At 33.5% G+C, this 19,053-nt stretch overlaps 1 protein-coding gene across 3 annotated transcripts in view; it reads right to left on the bottom strand.

Moving 5' to 3' along the window:
* TFPI (tissue factor pathway inhibitor) overlaps window positions 1-19,053 on the bottom strand; it is a 106,538-nt gene that overhangs the window by 69,353 nt on the left and 18,132 nt on the right. Inside the window, exon 1 of one of the 3 annotated variants that reach the window (XR_006296884.1) lies at window positions 1,654-1,926. The gene's annotated coding sequence lies outside the window, so the exon portion shown is untranslated. Of the gene's footprint in view, window positions 1-1,653; window positions 1,927-14,814; window positions 14,948-19,053 lie in introns of those variants that run through there. The other 2 variants (XM_043577251.1, XM_043577250.1) reach the window with 2 other exon arrangements.

Consider the following 19,053-nt stretch of genomic DNA (forward strand, 5'->3'; position numbering starts at 1 on the left):
AAAGAGGAACCAAACAGTAATATGTATGTCATTAAAGTTCTCCAACAACATTCTTTAATTTTTTAATTAAAAAAATTTTTTTAATGTTTTTATTTAATTTTGGAGAGAGAGAGAGAGAGAGAGAGAGAGAGAGAGAGAGAGAGAGCACGAGCGGGGGAGGGGCAGAGAGAGAGAGAGACACAGAATCCGAAGCAGGCTCCAGGCTCTGAGCTGTCAGCACAGAGCCCAACGCAGAGCTAGAACCTGTGAACTGCAAGATCATGACTTGAGCCAAAGTCTGGATGCTTAACCGATTAAGCCACCCAGGTGCCCTTCTCCAAGTATTTTAAAGTTTTGCTTTTACATTTATAATGTTAAATTACCTGTATTTACATTAATATTTAACCCCTTTGATCCCTATGAATATCTTATATAATTTTATTAACCCATAGGCTCCGAATTAAATTGCATACTCCAATACATTTTCAAAGACAGTATTCATTCTTTAGTTTAAAGATTAGAGGAGATACTGATAAAATGTCTTGAAATAATCATGCACTAGAATGATGAATTAAAAACAATCTAAAACTGTTTTAGGAAAGGATTTTCTTAGGTTTAAAAACTTTGCAGTATCTCAAAATTGACATGTTTCCCTTCTGATGTAAATACTATGCCTTTATACATAAAATATGACTCTCTGGGCTGTAGATTTCCTGCTTGGGTTCTGCCCTCTGTGTTTATCACACAATTTACAAAGTCATTTTGTGACTAATTTCCAGAGCACTGAGTCACACTGTGGCTGTTGCTTATCTTTTCTTTTTTTCCTACATGGCACTGTTTGGCCTTCATGTTTTGGTATTACTTACACAAATGAGCTTTTTCCATAGTTAAATAACTTTGTCTCATTATAGTTTGGTGGTTGTGTACTTTTATATTATGTGCTTTTATTGGCTACCAGAAGCAAATTTTAATGTTTCATAACCAACATGAACATGATAGTACATCATGTAGGGTTGTGATCTATTGCTTTAATTAACATCATTGTTCTACAAATAGTGAAATGATATATATTCTTATTTAAGTATCTTAGAATGTGAGTTTTATTCTTCGAAGGCTTGTAAAGTATTTCCTTAGAGAGATTAGTTAATACAGGCATAAAATATTTAATTTAGTTTACAAGAATTCTAATGTTTATGCTTCATTTTAACTACCAACAATTAAAGGTAATGGAAGAAGGTTCTTTAAACATAAGGCTGCCAGGGAGTCTCTCAATCATATTTCTTTATATGTTAATATATACTATTTAAAAGTAAACCAAATCTTCAGAAAATTCCAATTAAACACACAATGAGTAACAAATTGCTATCACAAGCTAAGAATTACAAAAAAGACTACATATCACCAACTTCTTACAAAAATGTTCAAGGTCTTCAAACATAAATATATACTGCATATATATTTGCATTAGAACTAAATGCAAAGTGCTGAGAACTTAATTTTGCACTGAAATATGAGTTTACTTTGTTTACAGAGAAGAGTCAATTTTCTTTATAGGGTTACAGACAATGGTCCTCCCCTACCAGCCTTTACCTCTCAGTACCCTGTTTTTCTCCCAAGAAAAAATAAATAAAGGTTATTTCTCATGGGCTAGAAAGTATATTGCCAAGTACTCACGAGTCAAATCTCTGAAGAAAGTTCTTGGAAAGATTTTTTTCAAAGCGGAGTTGAGGTTATTTTGTTTTCCCTTCCAGGCACTGAAGAGAAGATTTATCTTTTCTACTTCTTTTAAACAGATCAAGAAACTGGGGAGTGGAGAATAGTGAAAGAAATGTAATCTGATCCTACTAGCAGTGAAGGGCGAGGTAAGAATTTGATGATTATGTAGCCCAAAGTCGCTCCTGTCTATTGGAGCAAAGAGGGAGCCCCAGAGCTGGTTTCAGAGATCACAGGCAGTTGGGAATAGCCAGGCTTCCTGTTTAGGTCACTCCAATAGTATTTAGGCTAATTTCGCCAAACACTTTGAAAGGCTTTTCTATTATGGACAAAATGAAGGGAACAGAATTCAGAATTACTGTTCTTGAAGAACTATATCTTTCACTTTCCAGGATTCTTTTTATAATCAGTTAAAAAAAGAAAAAAACACTTTTCCCCTCAGAGCTATATATTTTTACAATATGTATTTACTATTACATTGTTACTTAATAAAATGACCTCTTTTTCCAGTTTGTTTTTTCTTCAAATTATTTTATACACATTATCGGTATACTTAAGAAAACAATCCGAGGGCTTCTGAAGTTTCCTAGGATTAGAGAATTATCTATTGCAGACTGATGGGCTGTGAACCCTGAACCTCAGCTCTTTGCTAGTTTTGCAGCTTTGGTCAATTATTTAAACTCTCTGAGCATCCACTTCTTTTTCCCTAACATAATAATAAAGGTTTTTAAGTTTGATATATGTAGTAAATGGATTAATACATATATGTATACGTATAAACATATATAAAGCACTTAAGACACGCACCTTCAATAAATGTAAATTTTTGTGTTTATTACTATTGTTTATATTATGATGATAATGATATTATTTCACATAATTTGTAAATTCTTAAATATGTCCAATTGTTCTGCTGTAAGTTGCTGTCATGAGGTTAACCTTTAGTGTTTTCTTTTTTTTTTCAATATATGAAGTTTATTGTCAAACTGGTTTCCATACAACACCCAGTGCTCATCACAAAAGGTGTCCTCCTCAATACCCATCACCCACCCTCCCTTCCCTCCCACCCCCCATCAACCCTCAGTTTGTTCTCAGTTTTTAAGAGTCTCTTATGCTTTGGCTCTCTTCCACTAACCTTTAGTGTTTTCATAATGGAATTATGATCATATCAGACTAAGATCACTAAAGATTTCCTACGATTTCAGAATCTACTATTCCATTAAGGTTTCAGTCATTTGATCAAAAAATCCATCAGTTTCCTGTTTTTCCCTTTTTAGATTGTCTTTGTGCCTTTGGCTTTTCTTTTTTTGTTTGTTTCATTCCTTTAATCTTTGTGTGAGGGGTAACTTTTCTTCTTCTGTATTTTTAATATTTATTGAATAATTATTAGGGATCTAGCACATAAATAAGCTCATTTAATTCTCACAACTAGCTTATGAAGAAGGTGCCCAGGACAGGCCACCCCAAGATGGCTCAATTTGGCATGAAGATTATTTTTTATTTAAAAGCACTCAAAACTCAGCAGATTCAGAAAAGACTGTTTACCTTCCCCACGACAGCCTAAAAGGATTTAGACAGAGGATCTGCTTCAGAAATAGAACTATCACTAGAGATAACTACATTATGATATGAACTAGGCATGGTAGAGAAGAACCTAGCAAGACCTGTTTGATCAAAGTCTCTAGGTCCTATTGTTTTTGATAGCCCTGCAAATGTTTGTTTACCGAATATTTACTCTTTTCTATCTTCCAGTGAATTGCATGCTTTCCGTTTGAAGTATCAGACCCCTAACCGCTCCTTAGTTCAGAGTGACACATATACCTCATTTTGCCTGTCTTTGGAATTTCCATGTCTGTGTGGATTTCCCATATGTACAAAATTAAATTTTATTTTCTCCTGTTTATCTCATGTCAATTTAATTCTTATTCCAGCTAGAAGGACCTTGAAGGACAAATAAAATTCTTTCCTCTAGAGAATGGTGTAGGAGAGAAAAAATAATTTTCCCTCTACCCTTCTAGGTTCTTGGGTGAGACCACCCTATAATAAAAGATTTACAGGGAAAAACAAACAGAAGTTTAGTAACATGTATACCTTCTGTATACATAGGATATACCCAGGAAAACAGAATGACTCCTTGAAGTGGCCCAAGCTACCATCTTAAACATCTCTAAAGACAAAAGATGATATTGGGGGCGAGTGAGCCAGTTATGGGAGACTATCAGGAAAAGCACAGCAAACAAGGATTAGGTTGCTATGCAAATTTAAGTCTTTGCCTTCTCCACTGATAAATTTCTAAAGATTTAGTTATTCTCTTCTTCCTGACACACAGAGGGAGATGCCTGTACTGATGGGGATTTCTTGTATAAACGTAATTGTCCCTTAATAAAAGACAACTTCTCCTTTTTCTTTTTTTTTTTTTAACTTTTTAAAATGTTTATTTATTTTTGAGAGAGAGAGAGACAGAGCATGAGCGAGGGAAGGGCAGAGAGAAGAGGAAACAGAACTTGAAGCAGGCTCCAGGCTCTGAGCTGTCTGCACAGAGCCCAACAGGGCTCGAACCCACAAACCCCAAGATTATGACCTGAGCCGAAGTCAGACGCTTAACCGACTAAGCCACCCAGGGGCCCCGATAACTTCTCCATTTTCAAAGCTTTTCCTGTGTCTGTTGTTTTTTTAAAAATAATCACCCTAAGTAAGAGATACAGACTTTCAGTTATGGAATGAATGTCATGAGGATAAAAGGTACAACATGGGGAATACGGTCAATACTATTGTAATAGTGTTGTAATAGATGGTAGGTAGCTACATTTGTGATGAGCATAGTATACTGTTAGTTCAATCACTGTGTTGAAACTAATGTGATATTATCAGCTATACTTCAATTAAGGAAATTTAAGTAAATAAAAGTTATAAAGCAAGCCAATGAAATATTAAATAAAAATAAAGCCTTTCTAACTTGGCCAAAAAAACAAAAGAAACAAAACCAAAACACAACAAAAAACCCCACAACAAAAAACAGCCTAAAATCGTCCTTATGCCAGAGAGGCATGTTTTTGGGATGACAAATCCTGCTCCCTTCTAATGGCTGTTCTACAGGTTTTGGAAGGTTAAGTATAGTTTGTGGAGCTCTGATTCACATTGTGTGGTCTGACTTCAAAGTGCAGATGCTTAAATACTCTTTTGTGTTTTCTCACACCTATTCTGTACTTCATACCAAAAAAAACCCAAAAAACAAACAAACAAAAAACTTTGCTGTGTGCATTAAAACTTTGGTTTTAACAATGAAACTTTGCTGCATAATTACCCCTTATTACCTCAGACTCTGCCTCTCAAGCATATTCAGTGTTCCCTTCCTACTCACATTTGTGAGGAAATTTGCCTGGTTTTGGATTGGAATGAACACTGATTAATTTGGGGGCTAATCTACAGGCTTTGTTGGGGTAGAATTAAGCTCAGCCAATCAGATTTCTTTTTTTGAACTTGAACTAAGAGCTGTAGAAAAAGTATAGAGTAGGTGCCAAGCTCTTAACTAAAAAGCTGACATAGAGAAAGAGCTGGCAGCTGTAATGATATATGCAAGCTGATTATGTGGAGAGAGAATGATGAAAAGAATGACAGAGAATGTACAGCCTCTGAGAGGAGATGAGAAGGAATGAAAGCAAGACAAGACTGGGAACAGGAGAGGTGAGAGAGGGTGTCTGAATTCTACAGCAAAGTCCTTCTCCAGGTCTACTTCCAATTCTCCTAAGTACTCAAAAACATACATCCTTGTAGTACTCAATCCCTGTTTCCCTTGTTAAAAAGATAACCAGAGGCCCAAAATGGCATCACTTAGGCCAAGTCACTAAACTGGGGCTTAATACCTAATTGCAATTTCAACCTCCCCCAACAGAAAGGTAAATCTTAACCTGTTAGTCTGAAATTTCCTGATAAGCACCAGTGAAGTAATCTGTCACATGGGCCCTCACACATCCCCAAAGGCAGATAAGATAATTCACCCAATATTGACCTCCTGCCCTTCACTCTAAGGAAAAGTGACCTTGCCTGGAACAATCCTTTCTTTTGTTTTACTTTCTTGTTCCACCTACTTCCTATAAAAAACCTTCCATTTTGTACAACTCCTTGGAGCTCTCCTCTATTTTCTAGATGGGATGCTGCCCAGTTTATGAATCGCTTAACAAAACCAACTGGCAATTGGTTAGATTCATATCTACTTGGTTGAATTTCTGCTCTTTAGCACACTAAAATCTTGAGAAATCTTTTTTATTATGTAAAGAACTTTATTTGAAAGAGTGGCAGCTGAGCCAAAATTAATTTCCCAGAAATCATCAATTTCATATTTATGTTGCGTCAGTGAAAACTTTTCACCATTTTCTTCCATATAACTTACACAAACTGGAATATTCTTGTGCGGAAGAGAGCCTGGGGACATGAAGGTCAATTATTATTAAGATAAGATAGTCTGTCACTACCCTGCTTTGTGGACTCACATTTTCTCTTCTCTGAGGATTACGTGCACTCCCTCTTGTCGTTCTGCCACCAGCTTGTCATTCCACTGTGTACAAGTCAGTGTAAGTCTAAATTAGTCGGATAAAAAAAATGTTCTCACCAACAATTTGACTCTTTGCCATTGTATCTTAAAGTTCTTTGTATCTAATCAGCATCTGGACTTTCAACTGCCCACCTAATACTAAGGTACTTTCCTTGTCATTCCTTACCATTCTGTTCACTTTTTCTTTCCAACCACCACACAACACAAATAACATTCCAGGCTCTTACTAGGAGTTTGTTTAATTCATATCCAAGCTAGGAATTAGTCTTTTTTTTTTTTCTTTACTTGTTCTATATATCAGAAAACATTTCCTAATTTACCCATTAAGAATCTTTTCCATTAAAATATACTGAATGTTTCAACAAGTTCAGGTAACTAACTAGATGAGTGAGACAAATATGGAAGGAAATTAATTCCTTGAAGGAACTATAAGAAGAGTTCTCTTCTGTAGGACAGAGAACAAACTTAGGATGTCAAAAACCAAAATATGCAGAAGTTTTGGTAAACATCTAAAATGAAATTAAGTCGTATCACATCGAACAACTATTTTATTCATGTCTGTTTACTCTAAAGTATGTGAAAGATTAGACATTCTATTGCTTTATGTTTCAACCAATTACTTATCACAAAGTCACAAAGTGTGACTACAAAGGTCTTGAATTGGATTCGGCAAGGGATGAGTGTTTGAGCTTCAATTCTTTGTCTCAGCCTTCATCCTTTATCTAGAATATAAACCATGGACAGCTTGTAGTTCACTTTCCTGAGAATGAGTTTCTGAAAACTGATCAGCAAATGGAAACCATACACATTTTCAGATTTCAAATGTAAAAAAGAATGGCATCTAAGTTTTATCTAATTGTATCCAGAGAAACTCTGTGTAATAGGTATGACACATACAAACACGGGTACAAAATTGCTTCTATTTATTTTATTATGAACAAAACTAATTAACTCTCAAGCCCCTATTTTTACTGATACGAAAATTCGTTTTGGTTTGGTTTGTTTTAAGCATGAAGTATCTCAATTTTCTTAATTTCTGAAAGGAGTTTTCTAAAAGCAATTCTTCTCATAGGGAAGTAGGGGCTTAGATATATGTCAGGGAGTAAGGGAATACTTAGCTTCTTTGTCTACTTTTCTCTGTGGTAAATTATATTATTTGTTCAAACATATTTGCTGCACCTCCCACAGAGTCCTTCCTTGATAACCAAGAGACAAGAGGATATTTTCCCTCCACATTGACATCAAGTTTTGCTATATTGCTAGGTTTGGTTCATAGAATGAGCAGATAAAAAACAAAGAAGTAATAGGTAAGTAGATTTTTATGAGTTTTACGAGAAGTTTATGAATTTTATGATTCTGTAGTTTTGTTTTTTTCATTTTCTCTGACAAATGACTCTCCTGACCCACATGATCCAGATCATTCAACACACAAAGGTGAGTGAAAATAAACGCTTTCTTGCTAAAAACCCTGTAAATTTGGGGGTACTTTGCTATCAAGTGTTAATTTAAGTAGAAATGCATACTATACACTCTACTTATATATCTTCTTCCCTCATAGATATATTATCTTGACTGCATCCATATTATTATATTACATAATCTTGAATAAAGAACTATGGATACCTGGTTACTAAAATTAGACCCCTGGACCTCATTCCTTCTGTATTTCTGGAGCCCTATTCCCTTTTTTTTTTCCCCTTTTTCTTCCTATGCACTTGATTGTAGGATATGAAGTATTAGGGGGAGAATGCTTTCTAGAAATTTACTGATAGTAAACAACAGTATAAACAAAATTAAGCACCAATCAATTTGAAATATGTTGTGGATTAAAACAAATTCTTGTTAGCAGTATAATCATAACAAAAAGGTTTTTAGGAATTTTATGGTCACAAGCTGACTCCATCTACAGAAAAATAAATTCTTCTCAAACTAGACTGAATTTTCACATAGAAATCAGAATGGGTGCGTAAGTGCAAACTTGAGAACTGGAATCATTATGTTACTTTTGTTTTGTCTGGTTCATGTTTTAATTAATAGTATATATTTTCTTATTTTTTTATGAGAATGGTTATTGAGAAGTAGTGGTAACAGTGGGAACTTGAAGGTCTACTCATGGTTGACCTCAACCATGGTTGAGCAGTCTCAAGAGAGTCTCCACAGGACTCTCAGTTATAACTGACATTATTAATAGGCAGACATCTTGAGCAAATGATTTTTCTCATGAGACAAAAAAATATTAACTAAAAAAATAGGGAAAGCTAAATCTTTCTATCATCTGTGCTTAAACATTGCATTTCACAGTTATTGCTACTTATTGATATCTTTATTTATTTTTTATTTATTATTATTTTTTATATCTTTATTTATTTTTGAGAGAGTGAGAGAGAGATAGAGTGAGAGCAGGGGAGGAACACAGAGAGAGAGAGACACAGAATCCGAAGCAGGCTCCAGGCTCTGAGCTGTCAGCACAGAGCCCGACGTGGGGCTTGAACCCTCGAATCATGAGATCATGACCTGAGCTGAAGTTGGACACTCAACCGACTGAGCCACCCAGGCGCCCCTACTTATTGATATTTTTAAAATGTAATGTCTCAGAGGAAAAACAAAACAAGTTGAATTCCTAGCTTCTTCTTTCTAGGTTTTTAGAATCATATATTCTATTCGATAGCATGGTAAGATTAGTTAGAACTTTCACTTTCATTAATGTGATTTTTTTTTCCTAATCATATTCAGTTTGTCTAACTCCTTCTGGGAGAATCTGGAATGTATATCTGTATCTCTAAAATGTGAATAAAGAGCAAATTCTGTTGCTTTTCATTGATGCGTATAAGATTCATCATACATCTACCTCTGTGAAGTAACTCCTATGGAAGTGACATGACTGCTAAAAAGGTATCATACAATCTTAGGTCACAATAATTGATCTATATCATCTAGCATAAGGAAAGTAATACTCCCACTTCCCTTTGCAGTATTGCAGTATTTTGCTCTTATATTTGGACCATAGTTTAGGAGAACAATTGTCAAAGCAGAATGTGTTCAGAGTAGTGAGATAAAACCTAGTTTTTTTTAAGGCATACACTTTAGACATTTTAAAAGTACTTATGTCTAAAACATTTTGATTAAACCCAGAATATTTAATTTTCAAAATAGAAACTGAAAGGGTGGGGAGAGTCATTGTATTTGTTATCTTAAAGTATTCAGGAGATGGTTGTGTAGAAATGACAGTAAATTTAATCTAGTTTGCTCCAGAATAATTAGGTGAATGAAGATAATGGGGACATATATTTTTAGCTCAAAATTAGGATAACTTTCCTACCAATTATAGTTTAAAAAGATAGGATGAGCTGTTCTATGATAAAGAGTATGTTCACTCCTAGAAGAAATAAGGGAGGGAAAGTGACATGTGGAAGCCGTTCAAAAGACATCCTGACATTAGATGAAACAACTGGACTAAAAGACCCAGAGAATTACCTCCAGTATTCAAAACTCTTGAGTCCTTCTTATGCCTTGATTAATAGTAAGGATAATATAGCTACACATGTAAAAACAATAGTATAAATAACAAACATAACAACAATAGTTAATATTTATTTAAGGCTTACTTAGTGCCAGGTATTATTCTGCATGTGCCATATTTAAGACCCATCTCATGATGGTGTCCATCACCATCATGAGATGGGTCTTATTTTCCTATTTGAAGATAAAGATAAATGATTCATTCATTTGTGCAAATTCAAGCAGCTAATTAATGAAAGTGGGATTTGAATCCAGATGGTTTGAATTCTGAGCATATAGTCCTAACTATTAGGTAAGACTACCTCTCTGTTTTAGATTATGTTACCTTTCTTATATGTTTCCATAACCATAATAATAAATACTTGTTGGGGCACCTGGGTAGCTCAGTTGGTTAAGCATCCAACTTCAGCTCAGGTCATGATCTCACGGTTCATGGGTTCTAGCCCCGGGTCAGGCTCTATGCTGACAGCTCGGAGCCTGGAGCCTGCTTTGGATTCTCTGTCTCTCTCTGTCTCTCTCTCTCTCTCTCTCTGCCCCTCCACTTCTCATGCTCTGTGTCTGTCTCTTTCTCTCTCAAATATAAATAAGCATTAAAATTTTTTTTAAATTATGAATACTTATTGTCCTTCTTAGTAAAATAGAAAAAAATTTTCACAAAGCCGCATTAGTACTTTTTAAAATTATGTATAATCTCTAACCTATAAATTCTACCTCTATTCTAAAAAAAAATTTACATACTGTTTTTGTGCACCAATAGATATTTACAATATCAAGTGCAAGATTTTTGTAAAAATGTAAAAAACAATTTAAAAATCAATAAATATGGCATATATAAATACATTGTAATATCCATTTGATGGAATACTATTTGGAAAAGTAGGTATTCATGAATATGTATAAACATGTGAGAACTTAAGAATATATCAGTAAGTAAAAAATGTGGGGCACCTGGCTAGCTCAGCTGGTAGAGCATGTGACTCTTGATCTCGGGGTTGTAAGTTTGAGCCCTATGTTGGGTGTAGAGATTACTTAAAAATAAAATCTCAAGAAAAATTCAAAATCAAGAATATCATTTACTTAACTTTGGAAATACACACAAGTAATACTGTGTATTTAATAAAGATATATATGTAGTAAAAGGACACACATTTATTTTGCTTGTTCTAAAAAGGAAAGGAGAGGAATACAACTGGAAAAGGCTATAAAAATTGTTCACCTTCAATGGTATTTGTAATATTTTATATCTTTTATATAAAAATACTACATAATACTATATTTTATCTAAAATAATATGCACCATAATGTAAATACATAGAAAATGTGATGAAAATGTTAGCATATATTAATTCTAGATGATAATTACTTGGATGCTTGGTATTTTCTTTTCCTTTTCCTTGATATGTATATTTAAGTTAAAAATCAATAAGGACATATAACAACAAAAGACTAGAAAGAGAACATTTTCACTGTTCATTTTCTCAAAATTTTTAATTTTTAAAATTCTAAAATCTGCCTAAATGAAAGCAAAAAGTTTGGCATCAATGAAACATTAAAAAAAAGAAAAAGTTCTGAAACATTATTCTATTTGACCATTTTTATCACAGTGTGACTGAAAGAGTAGAGAGTCTTTTATAAAATGAGGCTGTTCTCTTTTATAATATAATTTTCAAAGTCAATGTACATGAAAGGCAAAAAAAAAGTTTCCTGGCTAACTTCACTACCAGTTTCATAGAATTGATAGCCGATAGGTGCTAATATAACAACTCTTTGGAACTAGGAAAATCACTCCTCTTCTAAATGTACTGATTTTTCTTTTAATAGCCTTTCTCACAAAGGAGGTGACTAACCTTGGAAAGATGCGTGAATTTTAACATAGCACTCTCTTTGGCTGCCTGTCCCATGCTCGCAGGGCAGCAAACATCTTTAGAATTTTACTCTAGCAATGGGTTTCCTTTTGCCTCCATTTTCTTTTTTCTTGTGACGAAAATAAATAAATAAACTTTCTTTGGTACTACTTTGCTCTTTATAGATGGAAGCATCAACTTATTTTACTATGAACTGGGTGACTAATAAACTAAAAGCTGTAATAGCATTCTTGACATGTAATCTCGACACCAGTTTAAGTCTTGCAATATCGAAGTATAAATCTTGGAACAAATACAATGCAGCACCAGGAAAAGCACACAATCCCTTGATAGATCCTGCCCTCAGAGAGCCTGGATGATTAGATAATGTGATCTTGCCCTGAATTTCAGAACACAAGACAACAGCCAACCATCCTCATGCTTTCTTTGATTGTAATCTCAGCTCTCCACGCAAAGATCAACTAAACTAAGGGAGACCCAGGTTCTTAGACTCTTAGCTCATTCTTTCAGATAAGTACAGAAGGTCATTTTGAGAAGGTTTCAGTTTCTGCACAAAGGTAATAGCATAGCCAACTTAACTCATTACAGCTTTCTCCCAATTTATTGGCCTTCTCAGCAGTTACATTTTACATTTATCCCAAGTTTTCAACCTTTCTACTATTGACATTTTGGGACAGAGAATTTTTTGTTGCAGTGGGCTTTCCTGTGCATTGCAGCAACATCACTGGTCTTTATATATCAGATGCCAGTAGCAATTTCCTCTTAATGGTGACAACTAAAAATGTCTCCAGACATTTGCAGTATCTCCTGGAGGGCAAAATCTTTGCATTAGAGCCATCATTCTACTTTGAGCCAAATCCTGGCAAAACTAATCACTTTTGGGGATTCTACTCAGCTGCCTGATCCTGCACCAACTGATAGTATGTCCCATATTCTTTCTCTGAAATTCCACTATGCAAGCTTTGGACCTGCTAGGTGGCTTCTCCACAAAGTTCATCTAAATATAGAAAGTGGACATTCTTTCAAATGGTTTTCATTTCAAATAAAATAAAATAAAATATCAGTGAAATACCTAATGAAATAAAAGTATATTTGCCTAATAAAATACAGTTATTTTATTACAGTATATTTGCCTAATAAAATACAGTTATTAACATATTATAATATGTTAATTATAGAAAATAAGAAAAGTACAGAAAAGACCAAGCTCAAATAAAACTTTATTCATATAAGGACGCCTGGGTCGTTAAGTTGATTGAGCTTCTGACTCCTGATTTCAGCTCAAGTCATGATCTCACAGTTCGTGAGTTAGAGCCCTCATCGGGCTCTGTGCTGACAAGGCAGAGCCTGTTTGGGATTCTCTCTCTCCCTTTCTCTCTCTCTGCTCCTCCCCCACTCATGCTCTCTCTCCCATTCTGTATGTCTCTCTCTCTCAAAATAAACTTAAAAAAAAAACAACACACACATTACTCATATGTATTGCCCAACTCTAGGCATTACAAAACTTATTTTATATATTCTCTGTCATGGATAGCTCTCTACACATGCATGTACATTATACATTTCTGTTTTCGAAATGAGATTACATTGTGTCTATCTGTATGTAGTCTGTTTTTAATCATTTAACATGTTTTTGTACAGTATATAATCTTTAAGAGAGAGAGCACATGAGAGCAAGCCACGGAGACAGAGAGAGAGGGAGAGAGAAATTCCAAGCAGGCTCTGCACTGTCATCACAGAGCCTGAGGTGGGGCTCCAACTCACAAACTGTGAGATCAAGACCTGAGCTGAAACCAAGAGTTGGAGACTCAACCGACTGAGCCACTCAGGCGCCCTTCTAATACATTACTTTAATAGTTCCATGCTATTTAATTACAAATGTTTCATTATTTAGTAAGTCAATATCCTGCTGTTACAAAGCTGCAGGCTTTTAAATGAATGTAAAAGACCTAAATTCCACAGAAATATATTCTAGAAAGCCTGTAGTCCCTGCCACCATATTGGCATCATTTATGTATTTTATTATTTTATGTCAAAGGTGTGAGGCCTGTTTACTTCATGAAGTCAGCCAGGTTGTTCCAACAGATCCATGGACCTCTGTATTTTATTAGGCAAATGGCTGCATCTTCCAATAATACTATGACACTGGAAGAACATTTGTCTCCCAGGAACTAAGATTCTTTTCTTGCAATGTGACAGGATGGAATTAAAAACTGTAGAGATGCTTATCTGATAATATTTCTTCTAGGTTATTACAGTATTAGAAAAAGTTATAAAGGTGGAATAAGATTGTTGAGCTTTAGGTAGAGGAGAAAATGTATAAAACTTTGGTAAGTCTATTTAAAAACAAGACTTAGACGAGAGTTCAAGTTCATCTGAGTAAAATTAGTCTAACTGCTATATGTAATGTGTACATACGTGTATTAGAATGTATCTGTATTATATTAGGGTCTAAAAATTATGTTTGTGATAATATATCTCAAAAAATGTTTGAAATGATACCAGGTAATGGGTTACAAAGAAATTGCATATAAACTGTCTTTTTTTAATTTTATCCTGATCACTTAAATTTCTATGAAATAACTATTTGGATAATAATGTTTCATTCAAAATATTTATTTTATTTAAACTAAAACCATTTTTATCTCTTTATTAAGTATATATTTGTGTTTTCACTAATCTTTTCTAAAAAGAACCAGAAAAAAACATACTGCTCAGTGTCATTTGTAATTCTGAAGAAAAATGGCTCACCAGTGAGGTTTTGTGATTATCTATCTCCCTTTGTCTAATGATACAAGACACAGCTACAAAAGCAAGAATGGTTGGTAGTCAGAGTTTGACTAGATTTTTTTGTAAGAATCATAAAAATATTGCTAACAGATAAACTTTTTTTAGAAATTTAAGAAGTTACTTCTCATAAGTTTATATATTTTTATTAAAATATTTTTACTTATAAACTTCTTAGGAAAAATTTCAAAGTGTCAAATAAAACAGCATGTACATACACAACATGGACATATTTATTGAGTACTAACTATATGACAAACTATTCTAGAATAAAGAGCTAGACAGGTAAAGGCCTTGTCTTCTTGAAACCTTCATTTTAGAACAATAAACTGATGTCACTAATGATGACAATTCCTATTCAGTAAGCAAGGATTACAGAGAACAAAAGAAAAATCTCACCTTATAAAATATCTTCTTTTAAAGCTGGGATTAGAAAGAAGTTATTCCAAGAGCTTCATGTAAAATTCTATTTCTTTAATTTACACAAAATTGTGTAAGTTTATCTTCTAGAGGTTTTCACTGATTTCAATATCTAAAAAGTAAAAACAAATTCTTGTTCAATTCACATCTCAATTAATTTTTTAAACCTTTTAGGATAGAATGTCATGGTTACAGTTATATTTTCAAATAAATGTGTAACCAATTGAGCTTCACACCTTATGAGAGTACTCATATACCAACTCCCTCAAAGGTACCTTTAAAAAGTTTGTTTTCTGTTTTATAGGCAAAATGTGCAAAAATTTTAATTTGCAGTCCATTGAGTAACAGCGAAGTTGAATGTTCATTTTCTTAAAAATATTTTTTTTCTTAAATGTTTATTTATTCATTTTTGAGAGAGAGAGAGAGAGAGAGAGAGAAGGCAGAGAGAGAGGGAGAATCCCAAGCAGGCTCTGCATTGTCAGTGCAGAACCAGACACGGCACTAGAATCCACGAAATGTGAGATCATGACCTGAACAGAAACCAAGAGTTGGATGCTTAACCAACTGAGCCACCTAGGCACCCCATCACTTTTATTTTTTCTTTTGTGAAGTGCTATCTATATTCTTTAATCATTTTTCACATTTTTAACATGCATATTTTTTTGATTTATAAACAACAAAAAGTTCTCATCCAGTATCCCAGGTTTTTCTCTCTTAAAAGGTTTAAAATTGAGGTAAAAGGTAAACTGATATTCATTTTTAACTATTAAAACATGTACCAAATTTCCAAAATTTGGTTCATAAAAACAAAATGTTGGTTATTATTTGTTAAAGGAATATGTACATACATATATACACATGCATGTACATTATACGTGTACACACACACACACACACACACACACACACACAGTAAAGCTTTGGTTTGCGAGCATAATTCATTCCAGAAACATGCTTGTAATCCAAAGCACTTGTATATCAAAGAGAATTTCAAGAACCATTGGCTCAGTTGTGATCATGTGACATTCAGTGTTATGTACTACTTGTATTGCAAGACATTGCTTGTTTATCAAGTTAAAATTTATTAGAAATGTTTGCTCGTCTTGTGGAACACTCATAGAACAAGTTATTTGCAATTCAAGGTTTTACAATGCATAGTTATATATATTTATTTGTACATACATATATATGTTTAAGGATAAAATGCAGTATTTCCTCTATCAGACTAAGTTGTACTAAAACAAGGAGATCTGTATGATAATATAGTAGCAACAATAATCATGATATTAATAAACATTATCGAGCAACTATATATATATAGTATTTTCCTATATATTTTATAAATAATTATTTTAATCCTTAAACAATCCTCTAAAGTAGCTATTGTTATTATTTTGGATTTGAAGGAATATAAGCTTTGGAAAGTTTCATTCAGTTCGCCAGAGTTTAGCCTGTACAGACAGTAAGTAGCCTAGAATAGTTTAAAATCCAAATCTGTAGTAATCCTTTGTCTGTGATCTTTCCAGTGGGCACTACTGTATCGACATGCACCACACAAATGATCAGAAGGCAGAGTAAATGACATTCTAATTCCCGTCAACAAGGCCTTGCCTTATCACTCACTTTATATTCTTCCCTTTTTATCTTTTGTGTCTCATTTCCTTTTTTCTTTTAATTTTTTAATGTTTATTTATTTTTGAGATAGAGAGACAGAGCACAAGCAGGGGAGGGGCAGACAGAGAGGGAGACACAAAATCTGAAGCAGGCATAGAGTCCAATGCAGGGCTCACAGCCACCAACTGTGAGATCATGACCTGAGTGGGAAAAAGCAGTGTTTGTTTGGAGTATTTATTTGAATGGGAGAAAAGTGGAATATAATCACAATTTTAAAAAATAGCAAGAAAAACTGTGGTACTCTGAATACTATCTTCCTTCAAATTCTATGAATAGGATTTATTTCTTGCTCATGGAAAACATGGGACTATTTGTGGTTAATTACTGCCCTCTGTTGACAACATGTTAAATGTCTTAATATATTCTTAAGAGTATTTAAGGTTATAATTACAAGAAATTTCACCTATAAATCTCATCTATAAAGATGAATAAATCTAAAAGAATTGAAGTGCCTTTGCTTAATAGCCATAGCTAGTTAATGATTAAGGATGGAATGACACCTCAGGTACCATGACCTATGATCAGTCTTGTGTTACATAATTTAAAACAATATATTTTTTTCCTGAGAATAGTTTCCATTTTCTAAGACTCAAAAACAAAATTTACAAGTCATAGACATTTTAAAAATTATTAAAAATAAAAAAAGTCTGTTTAGTTTAAAAATAAATCATACAGTAAAGAAAAGAGTAGGAAGTAGAAGTAGAAAATAAACATCTTTCTCTCTCCACCTGATTCCACTTCCAGAGATGGCCATTATTAACTGTTTCTTTGTCACTCTAGAAATTATTTATATATGTATCTAACTTTTTTTTCAAAATTGACGCACAGTTCTCCAACTTTTTAAAAAAATTTAAAACATATATCTTAGAGTTAATTTCATATTAGCACATAAATCAAGATATAAGGCATTTTTTCATACCACGGCTTTTTATTGGCACTTTGAAATTTACAGGCAAATTTAGAATGTCCTTAATTAGGTTTGCCTCGTATTTCCTCATAATTAATTTAGGTTATGCATTTCTTCTTGGACTATTACATAAGTGAGGCTGTTTTGTTCTCATTTCTTTCCATCAGAGGGCATGCGATTTGGTTTGTCTCATTACTGATGATGGATGTTCATTTTGATCATTTAATCCAGGTGTTATGTGCAGACTTCTCCAATTGCAAGTGATCCCATTTTTCTGTTCCTGCGCACAGAGAGGATTTGAATGGCAGATGTGCTCAGCTAATTACAAAATCAAAAATAATTACTTTGTCAAATCCTTTGTCTCAGGTAGCAGGAATGGAATAGATCTCAGAATGTATTATTTTCACAGTAGTACTGGCTTCTCTGGCCTCTCATTTGATTCCAATGCCCATTTCTGGAGGAACACACAGATTCAGGAGTATTTGACCAGTTGTACATGGAGTGTGAGGAAGGGTCTGGTATATTAAATAATTCATATAAGTATGAAGTTTGTTAATACGTAGGTCTGTATGTAATGTGAAGTATAATAATATTTTCACTGGCAACTAGATGAACTCCAAAAACCAGAACTGCTGAAAATTTACTTTTAAACACTTAGTAAGGTTGTCATATTTTCAAAAAATCCTATTAAAATTTCAGTCATTCTTTTAAATTTTGATATTCATTAAAAATGTTCACTTTGCACATATATTTTAATAAATAACTTTCAATACTCTAAAAGAAAAAACTTTTTGAAAATATGAAATTTTTAAATGTTTAGATTTAATTTACATTTGACAAAATATTTGAAATTGCATATACTTAAAGTAGAACAAAATTGTCAATATGTTGATTATAATTATTAATTTTGCTAAAATGAAGTCAAGAAAGATCAATGCTATGAAATAAATACATAAATACTTATGAATTGTGCATGCATCTAGTTTGTTATTCATCCAAAGCATCACTGGACAATTTAAGCGATACCCAAATATGCACAATATAAATTCAATTGATATGTCCTTAGACATTGATATGCCTTGGTATTTTGCCAACTTTCAGCCCTATAAAAATTATAGCTTTATAACATATTTTACAACTTCATCTTTATGAAGTATATTGTCTAAGTAGGATAGAAAATATCTTATGCAATAATGTAGTAATGTGATTAATAACTTTTAATATTTAACATATGGTCATCATTAATGCTTTGCTGCTTTCTACTTCACCATAATACAAACAGGTGTTTTCTGAATAATCCATTTATCAGCTATTTTTTGACCACCTATTACATGACACTACTGGGACTATGCAGTGAACAAACCAGATAAGCATTGCTGTTTTCTTGGAACTTACATTTAAGTGCATTTTTCATCAAAGGGGTCAGGGGAAATATTCAGGCATAAGACATAGCTTTTGGCCACGTAGTGGCACAAACTATCTCAGTTTTCTTTGTTGAAAAATTTTGTCTGAATAAACATGTGGTTTGGGTAGGACAAAGTCATGATTGCAGAGGGATTTATCAGAAGACTTGACGAAAAGATCTGGCTTTGGGGAAAATTTTAAGGGGCAAAAGGAAGCAGAAGAATAATAGGAAA

This window comes from Prionailurus bengalensis, chromosome C1 (genome assembly GCF_016509475.1).
Source record: "Prionailurus bengalensis isolate Pbe53 chromosome C1, Fcat_Pben_1.1_paternal_pri, whole genome shotgun sequence".
Lineage (NCBI taxonomy): Eukaryota > Metazoa > Chordata > Mammalia > Carnivora > Felidae > Prionailurus > Prionailurus bengalensis.